The following is a 27,207-nucleotide window of genomic DNA, read 5'->3' as shown; positions in this document are numbered from 1 at the left end:
TGGGCCGCAGTGGCTCGTCTCTAGACAAGGAGCTCCGGCACGAGCGTCCGCTCCAGAGCCCTTCCCTTCGAGATCTACTCGGGAAGGGAAAATACTATTTTGTTTTTCTTTTTGCTGCAATTAAAACTTTTTTTTTTTTTTTTTTAAGGGGGAAAAAAGATTCTTGTGCAGCTGCTTAAAGCATATGGTGTGTATTTTAGCTGTGCTATAAATTCTTTAACAAATGTGAGGACGTTACAGTGGGTTTGGTAGCAAGCTGTGTAGGAACCTGCTCGGCGCGGCGCCAGGGCTCGTACCTGCGCGGGGCTGCTCTCTCACCAGGCCCTTTGCAGATGAGTTTGGCAGCAGCTCGGGGGCGCGAGGGAAGCCAACAAGGCTGCAGCTCCCGGCCGCGTGTGTTTGTGCTCACCAGGGGATGCTAGTCCTGGAAGGAAAGAAGCAGCAGCCCCTGCAGAGCAGAGGAGCAGCCGGCCCTGGGCAGCTTCACTTCCACTTTCTCGGTGGGAGCAGCAGCTGCGCAGTTAAATGAGTGGGACCTTCGCTCACTCACCCACCTCTCCTCCTGCCTCAGCAAGAAACGGGAGCCTGGGATCCACAATCGCTTTTCTTTGTCTCTCACCTGACCAAAAGTCTGTGCATGTGTTTTAAAAATTGGGGCCAAGGAATCCTTGCAGGAATCAGCTCATTAGCAGCCTTGGCGCGCAATCCATCTGTGCACAAACACTGCAACACAATCTTTACTCGTATTTTACACTGAACTACTCCCTTACAAATCACTGCCGCTCTAGTACAGCAGAATGAGGCCAGACACTAGCTTATAAAGAGCCTTGCGGTAATTTTGGAATAAACAGAGGAAAAACTTGGCACTTGGAGGAGCAGGGTTTGGATGAGGAGGCCGCTCGGCCAAACGCTGCGCCCTGTGCAACCCTTCCATGCCCAGGACATCAGCACCCATCAAGTTCTCCTTTCTGAAAGGATGTGAAGATACTTGCTGCTCTGCTAACCGAAACGCTGCTGCCTGACTAAATTTTGCATAAATAGTTTCCCTTCACTGTTAGCATTTCACCCAAACGGGTGTCAGCAGTATAGCGGCCCTTAATATAGACAGCCTACCAGCTGCCAACGGAGATTTCAGCACCCTGTCACTTACATAACATTAACAAGGCTTGGGCTGAGTCCTCCCCAAAGTTATCCCAGGGAAACCGCCATCCCTGGAGGGATGCGCGGGTGCTGGACGGGATGCTGGAGCCCTCACGACAGCCTCACATGGGTGCTTGGTGCCCCCTTGTCCCTTCGGACTGGTGTGTATGACACTGACGACCCTTTTCCCTATAGCCTGGGCAAGCAGCAGTGGAGCAGCAGCCCAGGATTAAATACAACTCTTCACCCAGGGATGTTTTCTACCCATCCTGCAGCCCAGTGCCGGCAGCAGCACCGCTCCAGCTCATCAAGGAGAGCGTGTCTGCCCTCAAGATGCTGAAGTGTATTTAAATCACCTTGCTGAGCAAAGATGTTGTTTCAACTGCAATCAAGCCCACCAAAAATAAATAAATAAACATTTACATACTTGTGTAAACAGAGAAATGGAGCAGCACGGAGCCGCCGCCACCCCAAAAGCCCAGGAGCTGTGCAGCCTTGCTGGGATCCCAAAGCAAAATCGACCCAAAGCATAAAATGGTCTCTGCGTTCCTGCAGTGCCAAGGACAACCCAACATCCACACCCCGCCGAGTGGGCATTAAAAGATAGCAATTATCCCTAAAAATACCGCATTTACTCCCCGTTGTTATACTGAGTGGTCTAAGAGGTCTGGCCCTGCCAAGCTGCAGAGCTCTGGCCCCGGAGTGGCAAGGAGAAGGCTCCGCATTTTGATGTATGCTGTTGACTTCTCCAACACAGAGCAATTTGTAATAGCTTCGCCACGCTGTTGTTTTCAAAGCTCCTGCTACATCACAAGCATTTATTTCTGACCACAGAATTACATTTATTCAACAGAAAGCAGCTCAGGGTCTTTAAGAGGTTAACTTCTGGAGTGCTTGGCTGCTCTCCAGCCTCTGTACTAGAATCAGCGCTAACGCAACAGCGCACAACAGCACCCAGGCTAGCCGTGATTAATAGAGTGCTGAATACGCTGCTTTCCACATACACACACTTTTCATTCCCTTGCTTCCATAGATCATGGACTTATCCTCAAAATATCTGACTGAAATTGAATTTGGCTTCTCTCTCAACCGTTCATTTCCTATGTTATGCAAGGTTATATCCTTTTCTGCATGAGCAGAACCAAACCAGCTGCAGCTTTTGAGAAGAAAATGTGTTTTCAATTATGAGGCTGGCCTGAATATTGAACCACAGTTCTACTGCTCCTCTAATTGAGCCATCATGGAGCGAACCTACAGGAAAGAAATTGTATTAATTAGGTTTGTAAATTTAACGTAAGGAAATTAAAGGTGGGGGGGGAGAAGTGAGATGAAGATCAGCTCAGGAACACTCCTTTAGAGGCGCAGAAGGCGGCGTGTTTTCAGTTCTTAAGACATATACATTAATAAAGTGCTCGTTCCCAGGCAAGATTAGGAGCTGCAGCACACCCATCAGGTCTCCAGCTTCTGTTGCCCGCATATGGAAAATTATTAAATTACTCCCCTGAGCAAACTGATAGCTTAAAGAGCAGCGCAGCGAAGCAGGGAGCCCGAGCGCTCTCCTCGGAAGGGCAGGAGCCTTGGAACGACTTGCTCAGCGAGAGGTAAATGTGGGAAGGCTTTTGCAGGGACTGAGCACAGCCCGTGTCCGGGAGCACCCGCCTCGCCGGCTTCTCCCGGCGCGGGATTCCTGCGCTGCCGTCGGGCAGTGCTCTTAAGCCACATGAAAAGAATGCCAACGACCTCAGGAAATCCTTTCCCAGCCTTAAAATATCTATTTGGTGACTTCACAAATACGGATGCGGACGCTCAGTTTCCACACCACAGCTGACGTTCTTAGGCTGTGCTATTTGATGGAACTAGCTGTTCGTATTGCTGATTTCACGCGCAAATATCCGTGCACCCGGGTAAACACGATAACGCGCTGCAATCTGCTGCGCTCGGGAGGGTTATTCCGATGGCTGCTTGAAGATGGTTGCCTTGCTAACTTGAAAATTCTATGTAATCATTTTAATGCTCAAATAATAAAGCTCTTTAGCCTTTCATGAATGTGCTGTGTATTTAGCACAGGATACCCCGCGCCCAGCATTAAGATGATGCATCCTCTGGTTAACTGTAAGCAAACAAACATGCAATTTAAGATGGAAACAACAGGAATTTACATCTCTTAAATTAATTACTTCTGTCTTGCCCATAGTAGCCTATTTATACCAGCCAAGTTTTAAATCTTCCAGGAAAGTCAGAAAAGCTACCCGCAAAAATCAAAAGGTCAATGCTATCCACTTTGAATCAGACACAACATTCTGTTCACTTCCAAAAACTGCATTCAAATTTCCATTAAAATCCTGAAGAGGGAAGAGGTATGATAATAAAATGATACTACAATGATGAATTAATAGCATCTCAAATGCACTTTGAATGAATTTAAAAATTTGTAGCATGCTAAGTTCCATTTCACAATGCTTTGGCTTTAACTATCACCAGGATAAAAAGCACACTTACTCAAACCTTCCAAATCATTAAAAAAGGTTATTTCCAGGAACTAATGGAAATGAGGTATTTGAGAACTGGAATGGACTTCATCTGCAATCTCTTTTGATTGAGATAAATATCCACAGAACGTGAACCTCTCTGGTTTGAGGTTTTTATTTACAAGTTCATATTCTACAAAGACATAGTACAAAGGAGGAAAAAGAAGATAATTAATCAATATTCATGACCAAACTGAGAAGAAAATTCAGGTAGCTAAAGTGACCAGTGAATTTCCCTTAACAAAAGGGAACTAATACATGTTTACCAGCAGTGTCCCGTGATTCATGCGAGGGAGGATATTTAAACACATGAGCTCACGTTAGCCTCTCTCCAAGCCATGCCAGGCTCACCGTTCAAGGACACTTTAAGCCAGCCTAAGCTGGCATGGCCATGAGCTCCTGCCCTTGGCTTCGTGCCTCCAGCTTCTGCCCTGCCTGCCAGGAGCTGGGTCAGGGAAAAAGAGGGAAAACCTCCACACTCTGCAAACCATGGGATTAGACTAGCCCAAAAGCTGAGACAATTCTATTTCTCAGGGACAGAATTAACATTCAATGCTTTCACGTGCAAAAATGAACTTTGTTCCCCCATCAGGGAACAAGAAAAGGAGCATTAGGGGTGGGGGCAGGAAAGCAGGGGCAGATGGAGAGTGTGGATGGTGGGTGTAGGGTGGGCATTGGGGGAGTCCCCTAGAACCATTAGTTGGAAAAGACCTTCAAGATCATCAAGCCCAGTCAAGTCTTGCTGCAGCTCTATCACTTGCTGATCCTTAGGGCAGGGCAAGCTGAGGTATCTCCAATGGATCGGAAACGGTGGGAAGCTTCTCACCCAACCTGTTCTTGACCTAGCTAGAGCATTGCTCTCATGACCTTCCAGAAAGTCAGGCCTAGCAGTAAGCAGAGACCACAGCTCCACTTTGCATTTTTGCATGGACATATTGCACTGCTTGCTTAAAGTGCTCAAATGCACTACCCCTGTACCAGGGCAGGGTGCTCTGCCCAGGGAGCTCTGCACCAAGCAGGCTGCCAGGAAGCAAGACCCAAAGACCCCAGAGAAGACTAAGCTCTTACCTCTCCCTGGAAACTCTTCAGTAACGGAGCTACCTGTTTGCGCAGGTCCTAGAAGACAGAAACAAGATATTGCATTAGAAAAAGAAAAGATTATGGCATTGTCAAGATTTTACTAAAACCGCTTTCACTTCTGGAACACTACTTAAATCTCAATTGCTTTGAGATTTGAGCTCTGGTAAAGTGAAAGGCATATCTAGAATCTACTTTGAACTAGTCTGTGCTTCCAGCTTGACATGGATGTTATGAGCTCCCTCTTCAGCACCAAATCGCAAACGTTTAGAGCAAGTCACCTAGATGTTTCCAGATATGTTTTGTTGTCTCTTCTAGAGCAGAAGGGTAGGTAGTATCCTCACATACCAACAGCAGCTATGACAGGGCTCTGCACGTTTCGCAATGTGTAATGCAGCAGCGAGGGCACTGAAGAAAATAACTGCAACAACAATCAATGGCCAAGTAAGCGCCTGCAAATCAGGCCAGAACATGGCACACCGGGTTGTAATGTGCAGCGCAATTACACCCCGAGACACCAGATTTGCAATTGGGATGCTGACACCTTTTTAAAAATTGTAAAAATCTGGGAGAAATCACAGCACTCAAGCGCAGCAACATTTCACAAAATAAAAACCGCACATCACAGTTTCATGGTTTCTGCCCCAGCACTGCCTCTAAATCTATGGGCATGTTTAGCACCACGCAGCAAACTGCTACCAGAGCCGCAAGCGGAAACCCGGGAGAGCGGCCTGGACGAGCTGCAGGTTCTCCCGTGTGCAAGCACGGGGCATCGCTCCCACTGCTCACGAGAATCAGAGCTCAGCCAAGGCACAGCTCGAAGGACAAAGTGCCCCCAAGACGCTGGGTGGAATCTGGTGCCGGCCAACGCGAGCTCTGCTGAGAGCCCCAAGCCAGCTCTGACAGGCACCAGCCGTTTGTGCACCTCGTATTTCATGGTATGAGTGGTGTCAGCTCTCTGCAACCATAGTCAGCTTTACTAGGAAAAGATGTTGTTGCTGCATGGGTGGAGAAGCGGGAAAAGGAGGAATATGATGAATGCCAAAATGCCAAATGATTTGGGGGAATATGATGAGCATCCCAATGCCAAAAAGCTCGTCGGTCAAGCTGTCAAAAAGGAAGAAAAGCTGTTGGGGCCAAAAAGGATCGGATTCCCCAATGTGCTTGTTGGGCAGGCTTGGGATGCTGACCACTCACCCCAGCAATCAAAGTGTTGCTAAGCAGAGCTCTTGCCACAGTGGGCAAATGGATCGTGCTCAATTTCGACAGCAGCTTTTGGTGTTGGCGAGGCAATTTTTACAATATCTTGCCATGGAGGTGATGGCAGCTCAAAGCGACTTGGTGTTCAGGTCCTTCCCATTAGCAGCCTGGCACCATCCCAGGACACAGAGACCACCAGAGCACCTGGATTCCCATTGACAAACTGCTTGGAAACGTGAAATCTCAGCAACAACTTGAGATCTGCAGCAGCAACCCACAGGAGAGGAGCATCCTTGGCTAAACAGCATCCAAACTTCACACAGCTCAACAAAAGGCAAGTAAAAATAAACACACGCAAGAGGCAGGACTATATGTGCCTCAAGTCTCTAGCAAAAACTCTGCTGTGGAGATTTATTTTTGGCAGCCGGGCAAAATTCCTCATCAGCCTTTGTCTCAAAATATTCAACTCACATCAAACAGAATTTTACCTTTCCCACACAAAAGCGCACCGAGAGAGACACTCAGCTCTGGCCCAGGGGAACGTGCAGCGCGGCGCAGCAAGGACACTGGATGATTTATGATCTGTTTAAAGTGGAGCGGCCTTTACTGCCGGGGCTGCCATCAAAACAGGAAGAGCCCCGAGCCCCGGCCCGCGCGCCCAGCGAGTCACCGCCGCGGCCGACCGGGGAACACGCCGGTGAGCACTAAAACAAATGAGAATTTATCAGCCCAACTGGCTTGAAATATCCATGCGCTCCTATGCCATCCTATTACTGTCCTGCTACTCCAGTGCCATCTGATGATTTATCAGGATGATTCCAGCTTGGCTAAGCACTGCTGTGGACACTGCGGTACCTGGACACTCGGCACTGGGATGCCCTATCGGGATCTGAATCAAAGCTAATAGCTGAAAGGTAATAGAGTGTTTTCCCCTTTACAGTGGCATGAACAACTAGTTGGTATTTTGATCAAATAGCGACACTGTGAAATCTGAGTCCAAATACATGTTTTTGTAACTCTCGTATTATAATAAAGTCTCACTCTTCAGAAAACAGAACAAGAAAAAATCTATGGTAAGAACTTGGGCAGCAAATACACTTTTCTGACAACTCAATTATGTTATTCATCTGTCTCCATCTTAATGTACAGAACATGTACATCTTAATGTACATGTCTTAACATGTTTATCTTAATGTGCAGAACAAAACCCACGCCGATGGTCAGGTTATTGACACCTTATTTTTAATGAACTTGAGATGTGAAGGTGTCCAGCAGCTCCTGCTCTAGGTCACCATCATCACCAGCTGTTTGGGGGCCAGCACGTGACAAGTGCGATGCTTTGGTCCTTCTGCCCTCTCACCCCGTCGCGCATCTCCTGCCCTTTGGCCTTCCCCGGAAACGGGCACTGCTCGGCACCGCGACACCAGGTGCTTTCTCACCAACACTACCCAGCACCACAACAACCCTCGACATGTGTTTGTGCTGAGGAGATGACGCTGCCAGTCAGGCCACAACCCAAGGGTGGAGGACACTCTGCTTCCAAGAGCTGGTGAGGGCAGCAAGGCCCTCCTCTGTCAGCACGTGGGACCGGGAATACTCATTCCCTTAGAGCAGAGGAGGGTTTCTCTGTGCATCCTCGGGCGGGCACGACGGGCACGCACTTTGTTCACACATCTTATCCCACTGACCCTGCTGGGTCCCTGCTTCATCTGACTCGAGCTGGAAGGGGAGAGGGGAACACAGCCAGGCCCAAAGCACCTGGGGGCAGCTCAGCATCGGCCACGTGTTGGGGTAATACAAACTTTATGCACCCGACCTGTCATCATGACACACAGAAAACCGCAAAATTTATGAACGGGATGGGATAGATGCTCACTTTCCAATACAGAGGGTTTTAAATACTATTTTTTTGTACCCATAATTATGAAGAAATACAGTAAAATACAGTTTCTTCAGCAGAAATCCTGGCCAAACACATCTCAAAGTTCACTAAGGGAAGCCCTAAGGCTTAGTAAGTGCCAGCAGGCTGCTCTAAAAGAAACAAAAATCCCAGAGAGTTGTCCAAACAGGTATCGTATAGTAGCTTAGATGACTTATTTAATTCCTAAAATGTAAGACAAATTACATCACATGAGCAAACAATTCTATTGCTCAATTCACACTGAGATTGAACAAGATAAAAAACCTCTTATTGCTCAAGACTGATGAAGTATTTACTTGAAATCTGATCATTAAAGAATGAATCACTTTGTTATCTATTTGCTATGATATTTTTAGTTATTTTAATACATTAGCATGCCAGGTTTTTCTCTGCACAGAAAAAAAATTATTTAAATTTCATTTATAGATATGCTTTTGCCTAGCACAACGATAAATAAGAAATCCTGATTTACAGTAGCAAAATGTACACCACTACTTTCTGAAATATTTCAGCTCACAGATCCTGTGCAAATTCCATTAGCTTTAATTATTTATTAGCAGTAGATTTAGATTACTGTTCTTGACCTATTTTTCAGTATACGGACCCACCCAGCATGAAGTGAAAAATATATATACTCCATTTGTGAACAGCTGATACTTCCTGAGCGCAGACCTGCAGCTTAACGCAGAAAATTAAGCAAAAACCCATCCGTGGTGACTCATGGGGAGAAGCCTGCGCTTCAGGAAAGGCAACGGAGCAGGGTAAAAATAGCCAAAAAAAAAAACAAAATATAAACCAGATTCTCTGACAAGCGATGGATTTGCGATATTTAATTGCCTTGGGTGGAACCTGGCAACACTTCAGGCATGGGCTGGCCCTCGTTGGAGGGCATCCTCCACAGCCGACCTGCAGAGGAAGCTTCAGATGCTCCTCGGGAAACCACCCCTTGGGTTTCCATCCAACCTGATGTCCTGTGGATCTGGCAGCCCTGGGAAAAACGAGTTTGGGGCCAGCAGGAATTTCAGGGCTGCTCCGGTGGCTCCTGGCCTTGGCAAGGAGGGAAGCTCTGCTCTTCCCAGGCCCAAGAAAGTTGGCATCTCCTCAAGATCATCTGCAAAGGGGTCTCCTTGCCACACACATATATCCTTTGGTCAGGGACTGCCACGGTGCTTTCAATGGAGCTACTCCATGGGATAAGTCATAGTTCCTTGGAAATGGAAACCAATGGAAACCCAACAAGCTTACCTGGTGCCTACACCGCAGTGTATGACCACGCACTGGTTACCTTCCCAACTGTTGAAAGAAACAGCTATGCAAAAGAACTCCTGCATCCATGCATACACATGGGTGTATGTATACGCTTATACACACACCTATATAATTTTTTGAAACTAACTTTACAAACTAATTTACTAAATAGCACATTTGAGAAGCATCCTAAAATCCCACCATTATTTACAAAACAGCAACTTAACACTGCCTGAAAAGACACTGAAGAGAAACAATTCTGATCTTAAAACCTGGAGTTGCTACAAAAAACCAAACCAAACAAACAAACAAACAAACAAACAAAGCAGGTATGGCTTTTTTGGAAGGATCTGATTTGAAGGAAATTCGAGGGGAAATGAAAGGTGGCTTATTTTCAACAGGTCACCAACAAACCCAGAAAAATCCGGCACCCTTTTTTGCACACACATGAATTTTAGAAAGCTATGTCCTGTGCAGCTGCTGTGAAGGCTCCTCCTGCAGCCCTGGCTCGTGCCGACGCCTCGCTGAACACCCCACGCTAGTGACGGTCCCAGGACCCCAAACCTTGCTCTGCCAGGAGAGCCGTCCCACAGGAGCAGCCACATGTCCCTGGGGTCACCAGAACCCACCGCTGCCTGTGACCAAAATGCCCCCAGGCCCACTCCACACCTGTGTGGAGGACTGGTTCAGTCCAACTGCCCAAAACCCAGCCTGGGACTCACTTAGCCAATGACACAAACACCCGAGCAGCCCTGGAGTGAGTTTTTCCTGCTGAGAGGACAGCCTGGTGCGGGGAAAGCCCCATCTCACAGCTCTTGGAGCTTGAGCCCTACCTCTGCATTGATAAGAGATGATTATTTGCTATTTGCCCGCAGCTTCTGCTACGTGAATAAGTCTAAGAAAGATGGAAATCAACTTGCTACTCGTGCACTCCCATGAAGATCCTCCCCTATGTTCGCCAAACGTTATCTCTGTCCCTCCAAAGCCTTCAAGCCCTCTTGTATGCTCGCTTCCCGATGTCGTTTCCCAGGAAAACACATCCTTGGTATTTCTGCTGAACCGTGTCCTGCCCATCTCCCTCCATCCACTCATTTCCCACCCTGAATCTCCAGAGATGCCAGCAGAGCTCCTGCTGCTACCCTCACTGCTCAGGCACATCCTGAGGAGCACAGAAATGTGCAATTTCCATCATAAAAAAAAAAAAAAAACCCTCCGCATCTTAAAAAATTACCGTGTCTAACAAGTAGCTAACAACACAGGCCACGATGCTGCACCCCACACGTCAAGCAGTGCGGCGTGGGTGCAAGCTGGGCGCCCGGCTCCACGTGCAGAGCAGGGGCAGTGCGGGGCAAAGCCGAGGTTGCAGCGGCAAAGCTGCAGCATCCCGAGGGAGCGGAGCCGCCGGCGCCTCAGCACGGCGCTCCTTGCTCCCGCCGGAGCGGCTACCAGCCTCACGTGGGACCAGGTCTCACATTTATATGAACTGCAAACAGTCTGGGGGGAAAACATAGAAAAAGAAACGCAGAGGACTGGATTTTTAAAAGGCAGGGGTAGGACAAGCCGGGGACTCACTCCTGTGCGCTATCGAAGCACCAGAGCCGAGCAGAGCATCACACTGCACTCAAGAGCAGATTCAAATGGGATGTATTCGTCCAACAATAAATCCACAGAGCTGGTACAGGCTTATCTTCCACAAAGCCAGAAGGGGGAGGTGACAAATTGCACTTAAGGAAAAATAGTTTTACTGTTGCTAGCATAAGCTCTGCCGTCTATCGGAAACTGCTAAATTTAGCCAGCCAGCTTTTGATAATAGCAACGGAAAATAATTCAAGGGTTCTCTTGATTTATTTATTTATTTAGAGCTCTGGAAAGTAACTCATCTTCTCGAAGCTCCGTCCAAAAGCTGGGACTCGGTGCTGCCCGGAGCTCCCTGACCTGCCTCCTCCTCCTCGTCCTCCTCCTCCTCGCGGGGGCAGGGCTGCTCCTCGCACTGCGGCTCTTGAGGAACTCGAGGCACTTCAGCAAAGTCGCTATCTCTTGGCTGGGGCTCTTTGGCTCCCACAGATGAGTCTGAGAAGTCCATAAACGTCCGGCGCATCCCGGCAGGCTCTTCCTTGCGTGACTATATATGGCAACCCCAGATCAAGTTATCTGCAATCGCTTTAACCTCAGCTTCTAACTTTTTACCTTATTTCTATCTCCGCTCTAAGCTTCCTCCATCGGCAACGCTGCTATTTTAGGCAGCCCCTGCCAAGCGACGACTCCTCTCAAAAGCGTTTTTCCGCTCTTTACATGATCATAAAGTTATGTGCAAAAATACTTCAGCTATGAGACACTTCAGTAAAAATGAGTATTTATACGTGCAATCAGTGCGGAAGGAGACGCTGTGAAGTTCCCTGTCCGCCTGCAGCGCCCGGCTGCGAGCCGGGCCGCGTCCCGCTCCGGACTTCCCGCTCCTTCCATTACTTCTCGCCTGAGAGAGGAATTACCAGCAAGTGTCGCGCAAGGTCTAAGCACAAACTGGCCAAAGAAGAGAAACTCGCGCTCAGCAAATGCAGGAAGGTCGGGCTGGACTGTGACCTCCCCAGACCCAGGGCAGGAACAGCCGCAACTCTGCGGACTTTGCTCAGTTCCTTAGTACGGAGCTGTGTTGCCAACACCGTGCAACATTTACAATCCCCAAAGTGATTTCCAGGGACAGATCTGCTCCTCAGAGATGAGAAATTACATCTTCCCTTCTTACAGATTCAAGATGCCTTTTTTTTTTTTCCCTCTTTTCCCCCCTCTCTTTTCCCCCCTCCTCTTTTTTTCCTTTTTTTTTTTTTTTTTTCCCTCTTTTCCCCCCTCTCTTTTCCCCCCTCCTCTTTTTTTCCTTTTTCAAAAGATAAAAGTATTACTTTTATTTGTATTTATCTTACTCCCTGAAATTAACACCTGGATTCAGCAATGCAGACAGCCTCTCCACGACACTGATGCACTTCCCACAGCTCACTGACCTGTCAGCTTATTAATACTACAAAGCTACAACTCTTTTTTTTTTTTTTTAATTTTAATGGAAATGCCGCATTTCAAAATGCAATAGCTGAGTAAATGCTCTTTAGACCCCCAAAAAGTTATAAAGTTTTCCCAACAAAATATACTGCCTTACCAGCCCCACAACATTTCTTTTCATTTTTTCCCTTCTGCCAAGGCAGGGCCGACACTGAAGCCTTCGACAGCAGCAAAGGCAAGTTGGACAAGTGACACCATGGACTCTCCTTATCAGCATTCTTGGTTTATTTTATCAGAATCAATATTGATTTAGCAACTTGTTTGACTTTACACTTCCACTTACTGGGTCCTGACTGTCTATACTTAGAAAAGGATATACGGGTTAATTATAAACTTGATTTGGAGCATTCACCTGGTTGAAAGCTTCCAGTAACTTAACCCAGCAGCCTTACTGAGTCCTCTGCATAGAACTAGCTGTTGCACATAAGACTAGTGTGGATGGGGGATAACCTACAGAAGACTCTGGGGGTGATCATGCTTTTTGTAAACCATTTAGACATTGAAAGATGAAAAACTGGGCAAAAGCTGCACTCCATGATGACCAAATGGAAAATGCAGACTGAGCAACCCTTTCCAGCACTTTTGCTGAAAGGCACTTGGTGCGAGGACTGGGCTCTTATGGTGTTTTCATAAATGAAAATATCCATTACTATCTTGGATCTAACACGCACTCACTCTTAGCCCCTCGGCAGTCTGGAGTGACCTCACCTCATTTAAGCAGTATGTGAAATGTAAAGACTGCAGCATACCCTTCTTTTTGAAACACATCTATATAAACCATCTTCATCATATCACATTTAAGTAGGCAACTAGAAACAGTGAGCTGACTTTCTAATTAGAAAATGGTGCTATTTTATCCTAATGCTGTTCAATGTTGAGATTTCATCGCGAGGGATGTAATTGCGAGGGGGACGAGTGACTCCCATCTGGGAACAAAAAATAAACATCTTTACACTATTATAACTGCATCCACATTCTGGAGCGGAGCAACTGCAAACCCACATGCCCGCCCACCGCTAACCGACATTTCTTTCTATACCCCTTGCAAGCCAAAACCAGCCCTGGGGTTTGGGGATCCTCTGCAAGACGGGTGACCTCCTCCCTTGAGCGCTGCCAGGTCCCTCCTGCCTCAGCAGCCGCGTTAGCACCTGCACAAAGTTTCTACTTGACACTGTTGGAGGGGGAAATTCCCACCCCTTTGGAGATCATCCAGCGGCTGCAACAACTTCTGCAGCGTCTCAATGGTCCTCCGGGTCTGAGCAGGACACAGGCAGCCTGCTTGCGGATCAAAGCAGATGCTACTGCCTATTTTTGATGCTGCTCTTGAAGCTGTTGGGATAATTAGGAGTACGGGGAGATGCTTCAATGCCATTATCAGGTGTTGGAAGTATAGACACCTGTTGTGTAGAATTACCAGGGAAAAAACATACTTGGTTGGAAAAAAATATATGTGCTAATGTACTTTTTTTTTAATTGGATAGAAGGTAGGGGCAACGACTGCGTTACAAAGCCATGTTGTTGGAGATCTGGTGCAATGGAAATCAAGCAAGACAAGTGCAGGGATCAGGTCTCTGAAACCTGCAATCCTCCAGGCACGTCCCTGGGGATGTAATTTTTATGGCTTTTCGTCCTCCTTCAGTGCCGAGCAACAGGCAAAAGAGGACATGTTACCAGCCTGCCCATGCCCAGAGAGCATCCCGCCTGCCGCCTGACACCGACTGGGACTTCCGAGGCAAGCTCAGAATTCACCTCATCCAGCTCACGTGTCCCAGCACCACACACGTTCAGGACCTTCACAACCATCATTGCTTGGAAGAGCAAACCACTAGCAGGACCCAAACCAGGGATCCCATTAGTGTCCCAGGGTTAGCCCCACCATAAACAATTTGCCTGATATTTTGCCTTTTCTGCTCAATTATATTAACATCTCCCCTCAAGAGCGTTACCCGCTCACAAAGAGCACGATGAGGAGTGCTTGAGCTTCACGCAACAGAAACAGTTGCCAGATCAGCTTACAGAAATATTTAATAGCTGAGTAAAATACAAAGGCTTATGGTGCAACAGTAAAAAGCCCTCCTGAAAAAGTGTGAAAATTATGGCTCATTTTTATGTCAGCTCAAGTATGAAAGCATAAATCACACTCTTTGCATTAACTAAGCAAGGGAATTCGATTTATGCAAGTAGGAAGCCAGAATTATTAAAACCTTTTTCTGAACCAGGACTGTTAACTAATAGCTATTTTGCCCCTTATCAGCTGCACAAACAACAATGGATTTTAAATCAACCGAACGACCTGTGAACCTTCCCCAGGCACAGGGTATGGGATTGCAGCCAGCCAAGAAAGTTTCACTGGAGTCAAGAGGGCTCCTCACAAGGGGCACATGTGGGGAGAGTTAAAGCCTCAAACCACTATTTTCTCCCCCCTACTCAAGTGTCAGCTGCGATAAGCCAAAATTAACAACCCTGTGCTGCACGGCTTCAGATCGAGGAGGGAGAAAAAAAAATCATCTTGCTATTCAGAGTATTTTAAGTTGCACAGGAGCATGGTATCTAAATATAGCTGCAACAACAAGAGACAGCATTGTCCCTTTGGGCACGCTCAATATTATCTCACAATTCCCATCTTCCTGGGCTGAACCTCACATTCAGCTGCTTGTTATTCTTCTTACTTACCAAAGCGTGTATTAACCCCTGCATAGTTTTAGACGGATCAATTTACCAAGAAGAGGAGCAAATAGAAAAACAACAAAAAAAAGAAAAAAAAAAGAGAGAAAATCTGGATTATACAAATTTGCAGGAAAGATTTCAGTAATTCTGCTAGCTCTGCATTACTGTCCAGCAAACGAGGAGCCTTCTGTTTCCTGAGCAGACTCTGAATCTGTCGTCAAAATGAAGGGTGCATCAACACAAAGCATCTGCAGCATCCTCAAACTGAAAGCTAAACTAATATTTTTAGATGCAGAAGTGTCTACGTGTTTTTCTCCGGGAATCGAGCATCTCATTTTCACATTTCAATCAGAAATGTTAAGAAACACATCAGTAGGTACTATTTTCAAGACACTTCTTGCGAGCACGGCCGCACTATTTGAAATCCAGCAGACTGATTTGAGCTTTTAAAATCGAACGCCCAACTGCAGGTGACCCGGCCAGTGCTGACTTCTGAAGTATTTAAAAGCATAATGCATGTTCACTTAATGCACCTAATACACTCCCAAGATTGACAGCATTTCATTTTTAAGCTGGCTTCTATATAAAATTTAATTTTTCAAGGCACCTCTAAATTATCCATGACACCTGTTCTGAGAAAAAGGCAATTCCCATCCTTAGCATGGCAGGATCCGTTGTTTTGTGAAACAAACTCCTCACATTCAAGCAACTTTTAAAGCCGTCCTGACACATGTTTTTCGAGTAGTACATAACTATTCTAGGATTTCATTATTTAGACAAGTCCCATTCTAATGTAATGACAACATTAAGTAAACACAACTATTTCTGGTGCTATAATCCCACAGCCCTAACGACAAATGACGAAACTGTTAGTAAGCGATAGGCCCAGATACCCCACAAATAAACCATTGTGCCCGTAACCACAGAGCAAATTTACCCAGGCGAGAGCACAGCCAGGACGGGCAGAACCGTCTCAGCGGCGAGGGAAGCGCGGACACTGCCCTTCCCGCGCCACCAATTCCTCTTGGGAAAACGGGAAGACCTCCCTTGCTCCCTTCTCCCTCTTTGGCTGAAAACACCATGGAGTGACACTACTGCTTGGGCCTGGTTTGCAAAGCTGGCATGCAGGATTTCCCTGAGACGTGGCTAGAAAGATGGGAGCTCTAACCAGCGCTTATTTTACGCTCTGAATTCAACCCAGTGCAAATCTCCAGCATGGGGAGGCCACTTGCTGCAAAAATCGCGCTCAACATTTTCAAGAACAAGCTCTTCGAAGTCGCTCTGTTTGTTTGATTTCGGTCACAATCATTTCCTTCCTGAAACCACAGATAAAAATACTTTTTCTCAATGTGCTAAAGCCTCAAGGCAGTTTCTGTTCAAACTCTTTGCAGAGGGTGCTTGGAAAGGAAGTGTCAGGAGGGACGGGGCGGGAGAGCAAAGCACATACAAGGGCCTGGGGAAGACACCATTCTATTACATAGATAGATAGACAGATAGACAGACAGACAGACAGATAAGTAGATAGACAGATTTTTTTTTCCCTATAGTCAAACTAGTTGGTTTATCTGATCACATCAACCATGGGGGATGTGCTCATTTTCACACCTCTTCAGCCACAGCTCCCTTTGGAGACATCTTGGTACTGCAGAGCAGAGTTTCGGTTCTTCTAACTCAGCACTTTGCTTCTGAGCAACCCAAAGCACTGGGGGACGATGTCACCAGGACACAGGGGGAGCCACCATTGCGCCCGAATCTCCTAACCTGCTCCTCGTGCCTTGGAACACGCAGATCAGCCCATTATTATCATCGCTTATTTGGACAACACACAGACAGGACGCTGCAGCCACGGTCCCGCTCCGTCCGCCTCCTCCCATTTGGGTCATTCTGCTCTCCAGCTAACATGACCACACGGTCACAATTTAACATTTTGTGCTTTAATTTCTTCAACTGCTGCGCACTGATGTCGCAGCTTGCCCAGATGCACTCAGGGTTACTTGCAAATCCCTACCTATGTTACAAAATAAGGGCCAAAAATAGTATTTAAATACCTGTAGTCATCTTCCATGAACAGTACAAAGCACATGCACCTTAAACATTTCTTAAAGCTTCAACACACAGCAAAAAAAAACTGGGTTTTGCTTTCAAGTCTGATATACAGGGCTCTTGTCACCTTTCTTTTCAGTCTGCAACCAGTTAAGCTCCTGCACTCCCGTCTGCAGAGCAGCGTCCTCTAAATTCAACGCTCGGTTTCAAGGAAGTTTAATCTTGAAGCAATCATTGCAACAAGTACTCCAGTTCTATATGAACATATCATAAACTGTCACCAAGTCTTCATAGCCAATTTGTCATAGGGCAGCAAAACAGACACTGCCTGCCTCCGCGTCAGTAATTGTGAGGCACTGTCTCGCGGATGCTGAAATCCTGCTTTCTGCTCATGGCAAACATAAATCAAAGAAAAAAATCTGCTCTATTAAATCTATTTGCTCTCAGAGAACCGGGATTTATCATCTTCCAAAACAAGTGGTCAATAAGATTCAGAAGTGCTTAGTGCAGATCTTGATGAATCAGGATGCCACCGGTGCTGCTGTAATTGTATTTGAGGGGAATCCGCAAGCAGAGAGGCAAATGTGGCTTTTATTCCAGCACAGAGATGGTCTGGGCATCAAAGGCATTGCAGACATAGCAGGATTTTTTTTCTGTCCCCCCTCGTGAACAGTGGGGGCACTGGAGGGAACCCCGGGAGCGGCAGCACCATTCCCCGATGGGTGAATACGCTCCAGGATTTGGGAACAGCGAGGGCACATGCGGCTTCCCAGCATGGCACAGGTAGCTCATTTCCCACCTGTGACAACAATTGGGTCCCAAAGGACAGAAAGGAGGTTTAAGTAGCACAACCACCTAATTAATAAGGAAATGAATAGAGTTATACGGTAGCAGCAACTCTGGGAGTTACTAAATAAGCCGCAAACGGATCTCTCCTCCCTGTCCCTTTTGAGGCAGAGGAATCTGATTCTGCTGCTTTCACTGAATTTTGCTGCAAACTCACCGCCCTCCCGAACAGGATACTCCAGCACAGTGCCCAAAACAGTGTTCCAAGCGGCTCGAAAGAGCATCGGCCAGGGCACCCCGCCAGGCGGCTTCCAAACTTGGATGGTTACTCTGCATCTGGTTTCACTTTTCGGTAACTACCCAAGAAACACGAGCGTCCTTACCGACAAGCCCCGACAGGAAAGCTTTCAAGGGGACTCGGGAACTGATTAAAAGCTTATTTAGAGCTGAAGTGCGTGAATACCAAACGGAAAGCAGAGGGCGGCTCGCGCAGCCGCCTTTGTGCCTGGGCATCTTGGTGGGGAAGGGGCTGGAGGAGCAATTTCCTGCTCCTCTTTTCAGGCCAGGGCAGGAATCTTGGACCCGTCTGACTGAGCTCAAGTCTGCAGCATCTGCTGAGCCCCCAGCGTAGGTAAGAGAGCCCTGCCAACCTGGGGACTTTGGGCTCAGCTTTGCGACGAGGCTCTGGCCAGTAGCGCTCACAAGAGTGAGGGCCGCTGGGCCCAGCCGCGTGGTTCGACTTTGTCACTTCCCCGGAGGTCTTCAGCAGTTCAGAAAGCCCTTGCTTGGGTTCTCTATCTCCCGATTTCGTTCTGCGTTTTCCTCACAGCACACCCAATATCCTTTATTTTCAACATTTGACAGCTAAGGAGGCAGAGGAGATTCACTGGCTAGAGCCTCCATTCAGCTCCAACATGTTCCCCTGGCAGCTAAAATCAGGCATTCCCGTTCTTGCTACTGCTTCTTCCGACAGCTCCATGTCCACAACGTGGCCAATGAGCAATTGAGGTTTTTAAGTCATCTTTGTAGCCAGCTTATTTCTGCACTTTCACTCAAAATGATAAAGCATATTCCAACACTTTCTAGTTTTGCATTAGAGCCATAAGAAACCCAGTTGAGGTCGGGCTGAGCATCCCTGTGTGCTGGACACAGCCCCGCGGTGGCCAAGGGGAAAAACGGGGCCATGGTGCCCAGGTCAGCTCACATCCCCTGCACTCTTTGCAGGAGGAAACGGCAGCACCACAACTTAAAACACCCCTAAGAGGCCATTCTTTGCTCTAAATGCAACTGTTACGAGCCACTTTAGTATAAATTTGAGAAGTGTTTTAGCCTATTTTCAACTGAGCTTAATTAATTTTCATAGAACTTTGAGCTTAATTAATTTGCACCGAGGCCTGGCAAGCTTCTCGTTTGCTGCTGGAGTCACAACACGAGCTTTCCCTAAGTGAAGCAAACAGAATATTATCAGCTCAGAAAGTCACTTTTGGACTTGTTTTTGTGTTTCACGACAAAAAAATACTCCCAATGTAAACTGTTAACTGAAGCCCTGGCAAGTTTTATTATAAATATTCCTAGCTTTAAAGAGAAATTTGAATAAATTCACTTAGCGCTCGTTCAAGGCCTGACAGCTTCAGATTATACCTCATTTATATGGAGCAGCGACCAAACTCGCTAATATATGAAAGAACTAAGGGAGCTGAGGACTGTGAATCAAACAGCACAGAGTTTCTGCCAACACGAGGAGCTTCTGAGCACTGACCTAAGGTGACAGTTGTCCCTTGTGCCAGGGTTTCTTTAACAGGTACCTCAGGAGCGTGTGGGGTTACATGGCACTGGGCACAACCAGTTTGCTGAGCTTGGTTTATGCTCCTGAGCTCACGAGGAAGCTCTGCAAAAACAGCTTCTCAGGCAAGAACACGAATCCCCCGGCTCTGAGGGAAGGACAACCTGCAAATCAAAGGGACGCTCGCTTAGTACTAGCTCTGCTTCTTCCTAAATAAATAATTCATCAACAGATGTACCCATTAGGAAGAAAGGAAACGCTGATACATTTGGCATAAACACTTCTGAAATAACTGGTTGTGCTGTCCAACACAGGCCACAAATGACATCCCAAAGTGACAATATTTAATCTTTATGAAATATGGATTGGTTTTGAATCAAAAGACGGAGGATTAAGAAACACCTCATTCTCTTAGTTAAATCTCTTATTCTGTGTTCAAGAGGCCTCCGTGGGCTCTTTATGGGCTGAAGCTGCGAGGCGATGGAGGCCCCGCTTGCCCGTCGCGGGGCAGCTCAAGGCACCAGACAGTCACAAACGCTGGGCATGGAGCCCAAGCTTTACACAAGCTTTGCTGGGGCACAATTTCCAGGCCAAAAGGAGGAAGAAATAATAATAATAATTTAAAAAAAAAAAAAAAAAAAAGAGTGGGGGGAGCATGGTTGGAGAAAGCCGAGCTTATTCCAGCCCTTTGCAATACTGAAAATATTTAATTTCTCATTTATGTGAACTTCATGGAAACAAGGCAGTCGTTAAAGGCAATGCACAGCTAATCTGCTGCTATACGGCTCTTGATTCTCTCTTTTGCTTCTCTTCTGTTTTTCCCTTATCCAGAACTTAAAAGCAGCTGCATTAGCGCAATATTGCTTAAGGGGAGAGCCAGTAAATAAAGTTTAATAAAGTCGCCCAGCTCTGTTTTCAGATCGTGGGGCTTTTGCTCGGCTCTGGGCTGATCCCCCTTCCACAACTGCTTATGTAATAAAACATTAAACCAATCTGTTGTACTAGCAAACGAATGGCAAAACATGACCTTTTTAAAATCAAATAATACTCCGAAACTATTGGCAACAAAAGACCCATTTTAGATTATTCCAACTGCCACTTTTTCATTACACAAACTTTAAAAAAACTGGTTCCTGCAAGCTTCGTATAACTCCCTCTTAAACTACAAGAACAGCTACTCTAAATAGGATTTACGGTGAATTTTCCTACTTAAACTCAGTGATACGAACTGCTAGGAACTGGTTCTAAGTAACTTATTAAACAACACAATTCATGTTGGCAAAATGGCTTTCCCAACTATCCTAACCTTTGCTGACCTTTGCTGTCCTTGTCACTGGCTATACTTAGTGCCCGCGTCCCCGTCCCAGTGTTCCCAGTGCTTTATCCTGGTTAGCAATAACGCGGCGCCAGACCGATCGCAGCAACGTGCTGTTTCCTGACATGAAGCCAAAAGGAAAAACCAGCAAATGCCGGGATTCCTGCTGCATTTCTTCACCACTTCTAATACAAGCAGAACAACCAGAAAAAAAGTAGGGTATGCAACATTTAGCTAAGCAGGTCTGATTAACATTAAGTTCCCATTGCAACATAGTCTACAGCGGTGCCCTATGAAACACTGCAAGAGCGCTATGTGCAGGGTAATGCTGCTGATTTGTTTCCCATAAATTCCCGTGGGACTATTTCTTCTCCCACTGCAAACTATTACGTTAAACTGCATCATTCAATAACTGATAAAAATGGAGGGGGAAGGGGCATGGTTGGTTGCTGCCTCTCAAGAAAAAAATTAACCAGGTGTCGCAACACAGCGTCTCGTTCCAGCAGCTTTCTGGCTTTACAAACCAATCGCCTCTTACTGGTTTATAAACAAGCATCGGAAAAAACACGACAGGCATCTCCTATCAGGTACAGGTCGGGTAGGAAGCATCAAAGTCCCGGGAGGCTGCGGGTTTTTCCATCCCGGGAAAAAAACCACCACCACCACCAACAAAAAAACCCGAGATATTTGGAAAATCATTGGAAAAACATTTAATTGAATGATTATGTACGTCCCTTTGTTTTTCTCGGGTTGCAGCCTGTGTGTTTTGTACACAGGTGAGTACCACGATTTCCCACAGGACACATGGGGCAGGAGAAAGACCCCGGGTGAGGAGCAAGCGCCGCAGCCCCGCGCATCCTTTCACCCTTGCTGTTCTTGCTCTTTCAGTTTTCTTAATGGAGTTTAAAGTGACTCTTAATCCAAATATTACATGTTTAATCTTAAGAGGGCACATTTAAAAGTGATAATTGCTAATCATTTCCCTGGATAATTAGCTTGGAAAAAGTGTGTCTTCAACATGGATTGTCAAACTCTCCGCTAATCATCTCCCACTCCTTCCTCACGCTAACAAGCACCAAGGAGTGGTTTAGAAACGTATCAAGAGGCGCGTTCTGCACTCAGAGACTTCAGAGCAAGAGGAAGCAAACCCCATGGGTGCGAGCCCGGAGCGGGGCTCAGCGCGCACTGAACCTCGGAGCAGCCTCTGCAGGGAGGCCCGGGCTCCAAGCATCCTTGTCCACCACGGCCACTCTTCCCACTTTCCCAAGAGTTTAATCTCAGCGTGCCAGGGACACCCTGAACGGAAGGCGCTCTGTGTGCGTGGCGGGTGCTCAGAACCCACCTGCTCGCACTACGCCGTTGCTCAGACCCTGCTGTTGCAGCAGCTCTCGCGTCTCTACCTTTAACGCAGCCCGTGTTGCGGGTATCGCGTCGCCGTGCGCAGCCCCGTGCGAAGGCGGCCCCTGACGCCGGGGCTGCGCAGTGCTGAAGGTGAAAGGATCTGAAAGGCAGCTCTATATACAGTATACACACAGCAATTTGTTACTGTGAAAAACCATCTGTTTCTCGGTATTACAATCCTCAGAGGGGAAATTATAGCTAGCGTTCAACATAAAACATCAATTTAAACCATCAACTATTCATAATTTCAATTCTTTATTGGAAACCAAGGACATAAATGTCAGGGAATAAAGCAATATTTCTTTTATTAACTGTTCCATTCATCTGGCTATTAAATAAAACCAGGACCTTAATAAATAGCATTAGCCTTTGTACTGACAGCCACCCCAACTAGCACCATAATTCTAACTAAAATGCACTACATTTCTAGCGTCTTTTCGTTTTAAAACAAAATCAGGACTAAAAGCATTTTAAAGCGTATGTGTATAATATTTCTGAAGTGCAGTTGTTGCTCGGTAGGTAAACGTTTTAGGAAACAATGCTAACCAAATAAAAGAGCCTCTGTTTACATGCAACTTTCCAGTCAACCATCCACCTCCCTACATTATGCTACCACCATGAATATTACTAAAGAATAGGAGGGATCTTGGTATTGATGCTGTTCGCCTGTTGCCAAAGGGAAGAAATTCTTTCAGTCCCCTGCTCCCAGGTAGGCGATCTACTACAAAAATAATAATAACACAGAAGGGGTAAGGAGACAGAGACGGGGAGAAGGGAACGTGTTCCTCTTGCACTACATCATCACTCGTCACTACTAGGAGAAAAGTCTCTATTTATGTTGAGAGTTGAGGGAATTTCTGCAGTTTGGTATTGAAGAATTACACCCAGAAATACTGAAGCCTGACTGCCCAAGATTGGAGCAAGCTGCTGCAATTCTGTTGTTCAAACCACCCTGGCAGGCCGACTTCTGCGAGGTGCTAGCAGCTCTTCTAAGACGGAATGAGCTTTGCTGGAGAATCACAGAATTAAACCCTGCGCAATTAGGTGGGACTATCTGGGGGTTCCTCCCCACCTTTGAGAAAACCTATTCAGTAAGAGAAGAGAAGACTTCCTAAGAAGTCCATAGATTCACTCCTAATGTTCCCATAATTGTCCATTATTCCTCTTTAAGAACAGCTCCCCTGCTCTGTGTGCTAGCAGCATGGGGTACTCAAGAACACCATTATAGGGGAAAGGAAGCACAACTGTAATCAAAACAATGATTATTATCACGTTCATTTAAATGCAGAGTGAGAAATGAATACAAAAATATTCACTTGAAAGTGAAAGGTAAGAAATTAACTTTTTCCCCATGGACATCAGAAACCTAACCTCAAAACCAGGAATTACTGGGAAATTTTTTTACATCCCTTTGGAGCACACATTAGTCTCTCCTTCTGCATTTAAATGAATGTGATGGTAATCATTGTTTTGATTACAGCTGTGTTTCCTTCCACCCAAAATGGTGTTCTTAAGGACCCCATGCTGCTAATTCCAAGAGCAGGAGAGCTGTTCTTAAGAAGTAGTAATGGACAATTATGCAAGCATTAATAGCGAATCCAGACTCTATAGGGCTGCTCATCTATTTAATGCAACATTTCTTACAACTCCACATACAACAGCCTCCCCAAATTCCCCTATATCATGCTAACATTAAGACAAAAAAAAAAAGGCATGATGAAAATATTAAAATACATGTGCCACTGTGGTCAACACAAAAGAATTAATCTCCTGCTCATAAGGTTTCTTTGTGAAGGTGGAGCAAGGAGCACGAAGTCAAAATTAGGGCATGGCCTTCATGGCTGCTCATGCTTATCAAGATACCTGCTGAAGGTTAATGCCTGAGGATTAACTCAGCATATAGCCCATTCCTTCCTCCCATCTTTACAGGTACAAGTGTCTTCACTCTCCCCAATCCTTACTGACTCTTACCATCTATTCCCATCCTTTGTCACTCTTCTTGCAACTACCTCCTCTTCCTGCATTGAATTTTAACTACCTTCTCATATTTCCAATTTCACAGCCTAAAGTCTATTCCCATTTACTCTGCCTGGAAACTAGCAAGCAGGGGCTAAGCCTTCCTCACATGTGGGAAGTTGCCTTCCAAATAGTTTTCTCTGGTTTTCCACTGCACCAAGCTGACAGTAATAGAACTAGTTTCTGAAGAAGACGGATTGTTAATAATACTGTGTTGACGAAGATCAGACCCATTCTATAACCTCCTTTCTCCATCAACCTCAACACCATTTCCCCTTCAAAACAACTACCTAGCCTCCATAGCAGATGATGATCCATTCAGTTACTTCCCTTACTACTTACTCAAACCCTCTGAAAACGGGAGATGGAGGAAAAGTAATAAGTTTATTCAGATTCAGTGATCAGTGCTAACTATATGTATCAACCAAGGGTTAAAAGGAGAGATTACAACCCAAGAAATAGCAGTCCTACCATAACCTTAAGAAATGACAGCTATGAGATGCCTGAGACTTGGGATTCTCTTGCAGGTAACTTCTGAGTCTGAAACAGAAGGCCGCTCGGGCACAAGGCAAGAGCCAGGAAACTACAGGCCATCAGCCTCACCTCCATCCCTGGAAAGGGGATGGAGCAGTTCATCCTAGAGACCATCTCTAGGCATATGCAGCAAAAGAAGGTGATCAAGAATAGTCAGCATGGATTCACCAAAAGGAAGTCACGTTTGACGAACCTGAGAGCCTTCTACAATGGGATGACAGGCTGTATGGTTGACAGGAAAGCTTTAGACGTTGTCTACCTTGACTTCAGCAAGGCTTTGAACACTGCCTCCCGAAACATCCTCATAATATCCATAATATCCATCCTAATACATTTAATCACAGTGTCAGCAGAGCGACCACCGACTTGACTCTGCACATTTTTAAGGAGTAAAATTCAGGGCAATCAACTTCTGTCACACCCTGTTAGTGCAGATTTCAGCTTTTGTAGCAGGCACCTGAGCATTATGCTGAGCAGACTGTGCCAGGGGTGTCTGCTCAAAGGGCAGGATGGGCAAAATGGACAGGGAAAAGGGGGCAAAAAGGAAGGAATTTCCTCAAAAAAATCCACAGGTAAACACATTTAATGCAAAATTCAGATGCTTCTAGGACACAACGGACTTCTATGAGATGAGTTGGACTGGACAACTCTGAGGAAAAAGCAGTAGATACAAAAGTCTGAATTTAGGAGGGCTTTTAGGAAGTCTCTTAGCACACTGTCAAGCTAGCTAAAAAGGCGCAGTCTAGATCTATGCATCTAGACTAGGCATCAGATGGGCTGGGTAGATGTATCCATAAAGTAACATCTAGAAGAGAGTTATCAGCAGCTTCTTATTAAGCAGAAGAGTCTCATCTGCATCTGGTCCCACTCGAGTGTCACAGGAAACCTTGGTGATAGATACAGGATATGTTTGTTTAATCTTCAAAGAAAAGGAAGTTGAAAGGAATGAAAATAATGATAGTGACTAGAATTCAAAGTGAAAATGAACTTCACAAAATGAGAAAATTATTTGAGGGGAAAAAACAATAAAACACCATCCAAACAAAAAAACACCCAGGAAATTCAGTAGTTCTGCAGGGAAAAAAAAAATAACAACAACAAAAAAAAAACACCTAAGGATATTCATGGATCAAAAGCTGAACATGAGTCAACGGTGTCATGCTGTTTCAAAGGAGGAAGGTATTGCACTGTGAACAGCAAATCCATACATATAGCCAATACGATGTGAAATAATTCTTCTGCTCTAGTGAGTGTTGGACAAAGTACTCCAGCTGAGGCCTTGTGAGCTCTGGGTATTGCATTTCAAAAACGATATAGCTCAATTTGAGAAAGTCCAGAGCACGGGAAATGAGAGCTCTAGGAACACCAGTGGTTAGAAAAGACAACGCGCGAGGGCAGTTTAGTCTGTTCAGGAATGACTCCTCTGATGAGCCCGGCCTCCCTGCTCTGGCAAGCGCCAGGCAACCAAGTGCTGAGTGTGGTTCAGGGGGAAGGAGGAAGCCGAGGAGCTGCAGAATGAACCGCTGGGCCGTTCGCGAGAAGCTCTGCTCAGAATAAACACGAGAACCCTTGGCTTGGGGAAGGAGGGGAACGTGGCCATTTGCAAAATGTAGAAAATTGCTATAGAGAGACAAATCATCGTCTCTCCCTCTTGTGGATGGTCAATATGTGGAAATCAATTTAAAACTGCAGCATTATTAAGGCTAAACAATAGCACTATTTTGCAATGGAAAAGCCCTAAGACAACGGAAACGACTGTCTGCGACCCTTCAACTACAGGGGCAACTCAGAAGAGGTTAAACCAACATCTGGCAGGTCTACTGAGCGTGACTTGGGGCAGCCAGATGCACTAGATGGCTCTGGAAGATGTCCCGGCCCAAGAGAGATCCTATGGATTTTTGTCTTCAAAAATAATAAAACACTGGTTAACTACGTATGCTTAATCCAAAGTGCCAGATCTCTCTTTTCTCTATACAAAAGCCACATGTTCTCTCTGTATAAAACATCTCTCAGCAGATCATCCTGTAATAACATCAAAATAAAGAATCGCCAAAGTTATGAAGGGGATACAAATTTTATATAAAGTGTGTTAATAAGCTTTGTAGCTTGCCTTTTTACAAAGAAACTGTAATGATGAAATATCTGGAACTACAGAGTCATGTCCTGTTTCCTCTTCTTCATTCTTCCTGACTCACTATATGGGTGCTTCCAGTTTCTACCAGTAAAATCAACATTAATTCTGCATCTACTGTATGAACTTCCTGTTTCCCAAATGCTTCTTAAAGTCGATCACACTGCTGGTAGAAGGGACTCTAACCCAAAACTCACCACCATCACGGTAGGGTCGAGATTTCTCATGGCTCACATATAAAAATGACTTCTTCCTTCAATTGGAAGAAAAACACATTTATTTGTTTTGAAAGTATTAATGCTTTTGAATCTGACAACACCCTGAGGCTACTTGCTCTCAGCTAAGCAACAGATCATTTGAACTAAA

The 27,207-nt window shown here is 45.9% G+C and overlaps 1 long non-coding RNA gene across 1 annotated transcript in view; it reads right to left on the bottom strand.

Moving 5' to 3' along the window:
- Window positions 1-4,743: 4,743 nt before the first annotated feature.
- The window catches only part of LOC112945417, a 47,527-nt gene continuing 25,063 nt past the window's right edge, over window positions 4,744-27,207 (bottom strand). Inside the window, exon 2 of the long non-coding RNA XR_003249002.1 lies at window positions 4,744-4,784. This is a non-coding gene — a long non-coding RNA (uncharacterized LOC112945417). The remainder of the gene's footprint in view (window positions 4,785-27,207) is intronic.

Source organism: Nothoprocta perdicaria, unplaced genomic scaffold (assembly GCF_003342845.1).
Source record: "Nothoprocta perdicaria isolate Ctin4 unplaced genomic scaffold, notPer1 scaffold_189, whole genome shotgun sequence".
NCBI classification, from domain to species: domain Eukaryota; kingdom Metazoa; phylum Chordata; class Aves; order Tinamiformes; family Tinamidae; genus Nothoprocta; species Nothoprocta perdicaria.
Note: the sequence above shows the minus strand (reverse complement) of the source record. Positions and strands in the feature narration are given on the sequence as shown.